The sequence below is a fragment of the Gavialis gangeticus genome, unplaced genomic scaffold (genome assembly GCF_001723915.1).
Source record: "Gavialis gangeticus isolate Ggan-Ray unplaced genomic scaffold, GavGan_comp1, whole genome shotgun sequence".
NCBI classification, from domain to species: Eukaryota; Metazoa; Chordata; order Crocodylia; family Gavialidae; genus Gavialis; species Gavialis gangeticus.
In genome coordinates, this window is record NW_017729031.1 from 88,276,152 (window position 1) to 88,285,310 (window position 9,159).

Genomic DNA, 9,159 nt, shown 5'->3' on the forward strand with positions numbered 1-9,159 from the left:
GAAAAGATGTGACTCCACAGGATTTTTTTTAGTTTTGGCATTTCAGTAAAAAAATAAAAAGGAAAACATAAATAAATTGCAATCTAACTTAAGTTCATAAGCCCCAAAGCCATGATTTTCAAAGTGACCCGACAGTTTCGGTAACTTTACTAGGTGTCCAATACAGACCCGACAGGGATCCATCCAACTGGTAGGTGCAAAGTACTCTGGAAATCTTTGTTAGATCAAAGTTTAGGAGCCCATTTTCATGGGCTTCACTGGAGTGTCTAGGCAGGATGGGAGCATAACACTATCTATATCACTCTGAAGGTCTGGTTTCAGCATATATAAACATACCCATGCTAACTTAAATCTAGTTAACCTAGACACCAATAGCAATGGGGATGTAACAACACAGGCTCCAGCATACACTATGCACCCAAGTAACACCTATGTCAACACATATTAATTGCCACTGGCATCTGAACTAGCTAGCTGAAAATTAGTTTGGTTATGTCTACACATGCTGCAATTACACCTCTGACTGCAGCGTAGATACAGCCTAAATCAGAATTCCTTAAAAATTAAAATGGAACCCAAATGAATCAAATAATTTGGAATTTTTCTATTAGTCAATATTACTGGCTTTTGGGTTTCTTTGTGAAGCTAAAATTCAAGCTAGATTTCCCAAGAAAACAAAAGTTTGTACAAAGAAGCCAGAGGACATGCAGAAGGACATAAAGGCATGCATGTAAATCAGAATTGGGGTTACAGGAGACTAATATGGGGTAGATCTCTTAAGCCTATATCTTCTGGTATTGTTCACTGGAGGTTATGGAAAGAAGGACAGAGTGACTATGCCGGTTACAAACATTACTCTTCGTTTTGGGAAAAACCTAAGGCATTGAACCAAAGTCTTGTTTTAAATTTGTGTTAGTCTCCACACCTCCTAGTTTGACTGGCAGTGGAGGTGACAAGAAAGGGAAAAAAAAGTTTCTCACTTAGAATTTCTGAACTGGGTGAAAACAGGAAGTACTTTGGAGATTCCTAGGCCATTAAAATAATCTTGTTAAGCATTTACACTTCAAGGCATACCCCACTTGAACCTTTTTGAGGTTTATCCATTGCTGAGATGTCTTTTTGGTATGTCTCTCTCTCAGGTCAACCCAGAATAAAAAGGTTAACTATTGTACTTAGAACTAGCTATGTAATCTGGATAATGGGCACAGTTGGTAGGGATTTAATTTCACTACACTGCAAAATTCAGAAAGACTCTAAGGGCTTTCAGATGCCTTGTCTACATTCACTTGAGTGCACTGCAGTCTGCAATTTGATATATTTTTTTCTTTAAAGCTGATGGATTCTTCTGGTTGTATCAGTTTGCATGGGTTCTCCACCAGGCCTTCAACAGCTTTACATGTACTGCACTTGCAAAAACCACCAAAACCTGCATTACCTTTTACAAAGTTAAACTATTTAGAAGTGGAGGAAACTACATTTGGGCTGACATGTATTTCAAGATTCAATCCAATCAAAAGCCAGCACCATCTTTTCAATGGATCTACTGTCCTTTTCATTTAGTTATCTTACTGAAGTCTCATCTCCCCAGTCCCTTGCCAGAGGCTACCAGCTACCTGCAGAGACAGAAACAAAGCTAAGTCTTAAACAAAAGAAAAAAAGGAAAAAATTACAAAAGAGAGAAAGTTGGTCACAGTTACAACAGTGGAGCCCTGCAGGTTCTGTAGCCAGGACCAAAGCAAAGGCATGCTGCTGTTGCTACTTCTGTGTCCAGTGTCACCATCCAGTAAAGAAACCAGTATCACTGCATGGTATTACCTTCTTTAAAATGCTGTTAAGCATTGCCCATCACTAACCTTCTTTATTAGGCATCTTCCTCTTTTCCATTATATGGTAACAGATGATCACACAAGGCATGCTAATATCCTGACAATTACTGAAAGCCACCCAAGCTGGTTGTAATGCATGCTGCTGATTTGAGAAAACCAGTACTACCATTCATGAGCATGACAAAAACCTAGGAATACTTTGGCAAGCCATACAACTCTGTGTGCTGATGAACCAAAATAAAAACTAGAGAATTAGAGGGCTAGGCGACAGGAACAGTCTGCAATATGGCACCTGTCCTCATCAAATGCCTATTATGGAGACCTTGAATTTTCACAAAGTTGTACAGGTTTTAACAATAGATTTAGTTAACCAAGTTAAACAAATATGTACACACACTCAAACTGATTTAGTGTGTGCAAATAAAGCTTAAAAAAATATAAGCAATATAAGCACATTTTTGAGCTCATACACAAGCTCATTTTAGACTATCCACATGGCAGTTTTACAAACAGCTGTTTGCCGGTCCCACTCCCACTGCACCAGTCTTGAATCCGCTCCATTGTGGCGGTGGGCAGAAGGGGGTGATGGCCAGGGAGAGCTGAGACAGACAAACAGCTGTTTCTGTTTGTTGGTCCCAGCCCCTCCTATATCACACTGGACTCTTGTGATCATACTGCTTCAGTGGAACAGTCAGACATTAGCTCAACCTCATGTTAGGTAATACAATCTGGAGATACTCCTAGCTGGAAAAGTCCTCCTTTGCTACACTATGACGACACTTAGCACATTTTACTGCTTGAATGCTCATATGTTTTAAGTGCAGTTAGCACATTTTAAGTAAATTTAACACATCCTGGGCACATCCCCACTAGTGGGAATGTGCATTTCCCTGTGGACTAGTTGTCCCTGGGCATGCCCCTGTATATATTCTCTGGAGTGTGGCATATTGCCTCAGGTGGGGCAGGTTAGGCTCAGGCCAGCACCTGGGCTGGTTCCAGCAGCCTTACCTGAGGTCCTGGTGGCCTCCCGCAGCTGCAGCAGCTGTGAGCTGGACAAATCCAGGCTCTGGTTTCAGGCAGCACACACTACAGCCATGGGTACTGCCCCACTTTTTTCTGCCATGGTTTTAAAATCAGGATCTCGCCTGTCAAAACAAATGCTGCACTGCTAATTAACCGCAGGTAGGTTTGCAGTGCTGCAAACCACATGTAGACGTTCACAGGGATGCCCCCCGCCCCGAGTGTAACATGCAACAAGGCCCCAAATGCTGGTCATTATTAGCCAGCTATGAAACTTAAAATAACTTCCTGCTTTATATATACAGTTGTATCCTCAAAAATAACCAATCTATTTAGGATGTATGTCTCAGTTCAATATATTTCACAGATAACATTTGGGCTCTAACTCTTTCTAAGGATTTTATAAATTGTTAATGTTTGCTCATCCCTTTAAAAAAATCCCTACTTTCCCCCCCTCATGTCAGAGGACTAAGATATCAATAGGTCTTCATCTAGGTATCAAGTGTTAACTTGAACTCCTTTCTTTCAAAAATTCTTGACTGAATAGTTCAATTATTAAAGATGGAGTTGGAAGTGATCCCTACAAATACACTTTCCATATTAAATCCCCATTTTCAGTTACTTACAACATTTAATGCTACTTATAACATTGCTTAAATATGTAAACTGATTTTTCCCATGCTTAATTTATTCCTCAAGCCGATTTCTTTGTTTTCAACAGAATTTTTATAAGAATGAGTTTGAAAAAAATAGTATATTTAGTTGGTGGAAGCCTATTTCCCCAGTTGTTTGTTTGAAGAGCGTTCTATGGTTTTTATGCTTTGAAATTTGGAAGGAGGGCCCTGCTACCAGAACAATGCATTGTTTTCCCTGTAAAAATCCATCCAGGTTTGGCAGTCATAACTTCTGAAACCTACTATATGTACATACTCAGTAGAGATTTTTAAAAAGAATGCTACTAAAACACTGGAAGATTCTGCCTGTACTAAGTATGCCCAACCCTGGAGCTTCTACATGTTAGCTGTACCAAGCAAGCTCTCCGGTCCAATGTCATTTCTTATAATTAATTTACATCAGCCAGCTGAAAAATGTACACCCTAAACATAAGTTTCCACAGTTCTCTCTGAAACACCAGATTCTAAAAGCTGTTGGTTGTAGATCTGAGTATAGACAGACATACAAATTGTGTCATCCTCAAAGGATACTAATATAAGCTATTACCCTAATTTTTATATCTACAGGATTTTATAATGATACAAGCCCTAGCAAAACTGCTCCAACTTTAATCCTGCTTTACTCAGGGTCAAAGTTAGGGTGATTTGGCTGACTTGCGTCCCTACAGGATCATGCAGGTATAAGAGTTGCAGTTTAACAACTGATGCACTCTCTCAGTAGCAGGTCCTACTTCTTTTTAAAGCAACTAAAACGTGTGTTTGTCCATACCTTCTGAATAGTATTGCAAGGCCAACTGTATTTGCAGTTTGGGAGACTCATTAGCTATCATCAAGATTTTAGCAATACCTATGCTCTACTTTCGTTTTAAGTTATTAGTTCAGGACAAGAATCATGGTTCAGACTTCAGATACTGTAAATGCTAAATTCACTGCAAATTTCAAGCTGATCAAGCTGTCAGAATTTTTCTGGTATTACGTATAAAATGTATTCTGTCAGAGCCCACGTTACCCTTCTCAAAATCATTCATCACTGATGTATTTTGTCTCTTGATCAGAACTGGGAATATCAAATAAGATGTATCGATTTGCCTTTAAGCCTCCAATTTTTAAAACTTATTTCATTAGAATTTTTGGCATTATAGCAGCATTTGCACTAACACACAAGATCTAACTGAGAAACTTGGTCTTGATTCAGGTTACAAGGCGGTGATTGTGAAGAAAGGGCCCTTTTAATAGGTAGTCTTTTGCTGCAGTCAAAATGCTCTTTGCTCTGTCTTTTAATTTCTCTGCTGAAGACCTGGCCACTATTTGTATCATGTAGAGGGGCTGCTAGGTTTATTTGAAATTGCTCTTACATATTAGATTATTTATTACTTCTTCATCTCTAATCATTTTCAGTGTTGTGTAAATTTGGAGGACTCCATTTTAGGGCAATAATACAGTATTATCGCTGGAGCTCCCATTGCTTTTTCCATTTACTAATGTGAAGTAGTTATACCTCCTTTATATTTAACCTTGTTTATATCTATCAATCTATCTATCTATCTATCAATCTATCTATTATATCTAAATATATATATCTAAAAGTATTTCTATTTCGATAATATATCAAATATATTTATATTATCTATCTAAATATTATGCCTCTTACTATATTTACAGAATTTATTTTTATTTATGCTGCTGTAAAAATCCATCCAGGTTTGGCAGTCACTCTTCTGTTTTTCCAAACTGCTTGAGTGGTTATTAGACTATTTCAGAGTAAAATACAAATTTAAGGTGTTTGGCCCTTGATTTACGTTAAGTGTCATTGCCCTTCTGGATATTAATTTAAAAGAAGACACATTCCTTTTTTCTGACTGTCATTAAACATAAACAACCCAATTTTTAGCCATTTGAGGAACATGTTGGTCTGTTTCTCACTTACCTGGCCTATACAGAGTCCAACATACTGAACTGGATATCACCTCTTGCTCTACCCACATAGGTGATGAAGAAGTAATACTGCTTGTGTGATGGAGCTACTCTTAGAAAAATGGGGTTGGAGGGGACCTCCAATTGCCATCTAACCCACTCCCTTGCTCAAGAAACTGACACTTTCTAAGGAAATGCTTTGTTTTTGACAAACTGGCATTTTCTTACAAACAAATGTTTTACTAATACAATTCCCAAACAGCTCTATGCCACCAATACTACAGTTTGGGCATTGAATGGACAGTGAGTCATGGTTGCTAGTTCTTCCTGTCTGTCGACACAGCTAAAACTCCTACGTCTTCTTAGTCTTGCACTCCTTTCCCTGTTTTTACCTGCAGCATATTAACATTTTTATTAAGTCTTCTGCCTTGTAGTTGTGTGTGAAGGTTTGAAGTGGCAACTGGGGGAGTGTTGGGTAAATGATAAACACAGGGTAATGGATCTGATGGCCTGGGAAGCCCCTTCCAGTCTGATGTTCCATATCTTGATTCAAAAGCAATGCAGGCACAAAAACAAATGGCTGCAGTTGGTTATGAACAAATTTAGACTGGAAAATAGAAGATTTATATCACAGTAGTGAGGTTTTTTAATGGTCTTCTTGGTAACGTAGTGGGATGCAAACAACTTGAATCACTTGAAGATTGAAAGGACAGTGTGAGAGAAATGGGAGTTCTTGGTTCAAAAATCAGTATGCAAGGTATGTGGAATCAGGAATTTGTGATCCCCAAGTTTGGGGTATGAGAGGTAACTTTCAGTGTGGTAGATGTCTAGTTAAACCCAGATGTCCAGGCTTTTGGTGATTGCTTGTAAGGGCCAGGGGTGATGTTCTTCCCCTCTAATGAATAATGCTACTGGCTTCTTCTTTTTTATTTTTAAATCTTTTTCTTTTTGTCCCTTACCTTCTACATCTCTAGGACAATGGCCACACACCTAAGATGGGAGCTTTTGGCTGGGGGCTGGTGGTACTCCTTCAACACAAGACATTTTTGACTGGAGGATTTTGCTCCTCCAGTCATGGTCATACTGACTGCCAAATGTGGGGACAGAAAGGAATTCTTTCTTCTAGGTCAGACTGGCAAGGAAAGATTTTGCTTTTTTTTGTTTGTAGTGGAGGCTGTGTCCTTTTCCAAGGAGCCTCTGAGCATACAGTAACATTAATGGTGACTGTCATTAATGGTAGGCAATTAGCAATGCCTCACTCCAACCCTGCTTTTAGCTGCAGCACACTATAGGGTAGGGATGTCAAACACATCTGCCCAGCAGGGTTGGTTCACAGGCTGGATAAATGCCACAAGGCCAGTCCATGGGCTGGGTCAGGCTCATGGACCGGCCCTGCAAGCTGGATCCACTGCACAGGGCTGGTCTGGTGTGCATGTCATGAGTGTCCCAGACCAGCCTTATGTGCTACATGTCACGCATACACCAGAACCAGTCCCATGTGCCATGCAGAGCATGTGCCAGCTCCAGCTCCATGTGCCACATGCAGCATGAGGGTTCAGTGCAAAACCCACAGGGTGGCATAGTGGGCCAGATGATTAAACTCCATGGGCTAGATCTGGCCTGCAGGCCATATCTTTAACACCTCTGCTGTAGGGTATTTCTGGTGTTTCTGATTTTCTGCCTTGCTGTGTGTGATGATATGAAGTAGAACCTTTTAGGAATCTTTGGGTAAATCGTTATCTGCAATTAGATGGGCCAAGAGGCCTCTTCCCATTCTTTGTTCTTATGACACCAATTTTCTCCTTAGACTTGACAATGAAATCTTGCCCCACACATGTCCATACAAAACATGGCTGCCAATCATTTTTACCAGTATGTCATTTTGACCACATCAACCTATTATTGCATTCTTTCACTTCTCCCCCTTTTATGTTGCATTCAGCAGAAGTTACTTGTTTCCACTTTCAAGGTCCTTCTGTAGCCTATTCCCTCCCTATCTTTTCTCATTCAATATCAAAAGGTCAGCTCTCACCTGTGATTGCCCCAGGAGGCCAAGCTCCCTCACAGACTTATAAATTGTCAAGTAAACTTCATGCTTTCACCCACTCTTTCCCTCAGGCTTGGAAGGACCTCCCTATAAACATCCATGAAACCAATTCATTATTATTGTTCAAATCTCTCCTTAAAATTTTCCTTTCTCATGATGTCTATACAAATCTTGTAGGCTGGTTAGGCTATTGGGTGTACTGAGTGCACTGTTTACTCTGCTGACCAATAGTGTTTCAGTGCTTCTTTGTATAACTCCATCTGCCTGTATCCATCAATTTTTTATATCTTATATTTAGATTTCAGGCTGTCTGGGATAAGGAATATCAAACACACCTGCTACAGGAAGGTCCTAGCTCATGATTAGGAGCTTCCCTTAAATGCTATGATGACGACAACCATGATTATGAACCATATATGGCAATCCATTTTACATGGAATTTTGGCAGCTGCAATTCTATGATATTTGGCATTTCTAAGCAGACTTCAGAAATTAGGCCTGAAGCAGAGTACACTGCAGTAGCCTAGGCAGGAAGTAAAGGTGTTCATGACAGATTACAGCAGGGGCAGGCAAAATAAATCCCTTGGGCCAGATCTGGTCCATCAGGCCATTCTATCCAGCCCACAGGGCCCCTAAAACATTTAGAAAATTAATTTTTATCTGCTCCTGGCTGCCTGTCAAAGATGACAGGAGCCAGGGCAGTAGGACCCAGTGGGAGCTGCCGGCAGGATCAACTGGCTGCAGAAGCAAGTCCATCACTGCTGCACCCCTCACCCCAGCCAGAAGCCTCTGCCCAATAGGGGCTCCTGGGGGCTTCTCGCTTGCAGCTGCTCCTGCCTCCATGTGCTGAGGGAAATAAAGATAAGGAGGAGGGCGGGGAGGAAGGCAGGGGAGGACCGTAGGTGATTGCCCTAGTCCTCGGGGCTGGCCAGGCTGGTTCCTGTGGTCCCGGTGCTGCAGCTGGGAACCACATGGTGCTGGTGCGGGGGGGAGGGGAGGGACTGGGGAAATGTCTGTGGCAGGTGGGGGGAAGGGGCAGTGAGCAGCCATGTGGAGCACAGTGACAGCTGGGCAGAAGCACGGGGCCCACACTGGTACACTGGGGCCAGTGCCGGCAGGGCCCAGACCAGAGCGGCAAGAGAGCGGGGCCGGGCTGCTGGGGGTTCTATGGATCTGGGCTGCTTTGCTCAAGCAGGGAGAGGAGGGAGCCAGCCCAGCTCCATAGAGCCCCTGGGAGCCTGGTCCCATGCTCCTGCCGCCACTCTCTGGGCCCTGCCAGCACTGGCCCCGCACTCCCGCCCAGCTGTCACTGAGCAATGCGTGCCTGCTCGCTGCCCCTTCCCTGCCCGTTGCAGCCATTTCCCTGCTCCTCTTGCTGCCCGGCATATTCCAGCACCACATAGTTCCCAGATGCAGCTCCAGGATCAGAGGAGCAGCTGGGACATGGTGCTGGAGTGGCCAGGGGAGACGGGAAGTGGCAGGAGAAGGGCAGCAGTGGCAGACATGAGGCAAGTGGCAGCGAGTGGGAGCACAGGGCCCATGCCAGTACCCTGGGGCAAAGAGAAGCAGGAGTGCAGAGTTCAGGCTTGCAGGAGTGCTGGTGGGGGCTCTGCCTGCCGTGGTAGGGGGGAGCAGGCTGTAGGCAAACCCTCTCCCTCCACAAGCCACAACCCTCCCC

The 9,159-nt window shown here is 42.6% G+C and overlaps 1 protein-coding gene across 5 annotated transcripts in view; it reads right to left on the minus strand.

The window, feature by feature from the left end:
• AGAP1 (ArfGAP with GTPase domain, ankyrin repeat and PH domain 1) overlaps nucleotides 1–9,159 on the minus strand; it is a 679,540-nt gene that overhangs the window by 39,129 nt on the left and 631,252 nt on the right. The window lies entirely within an intron of this gene.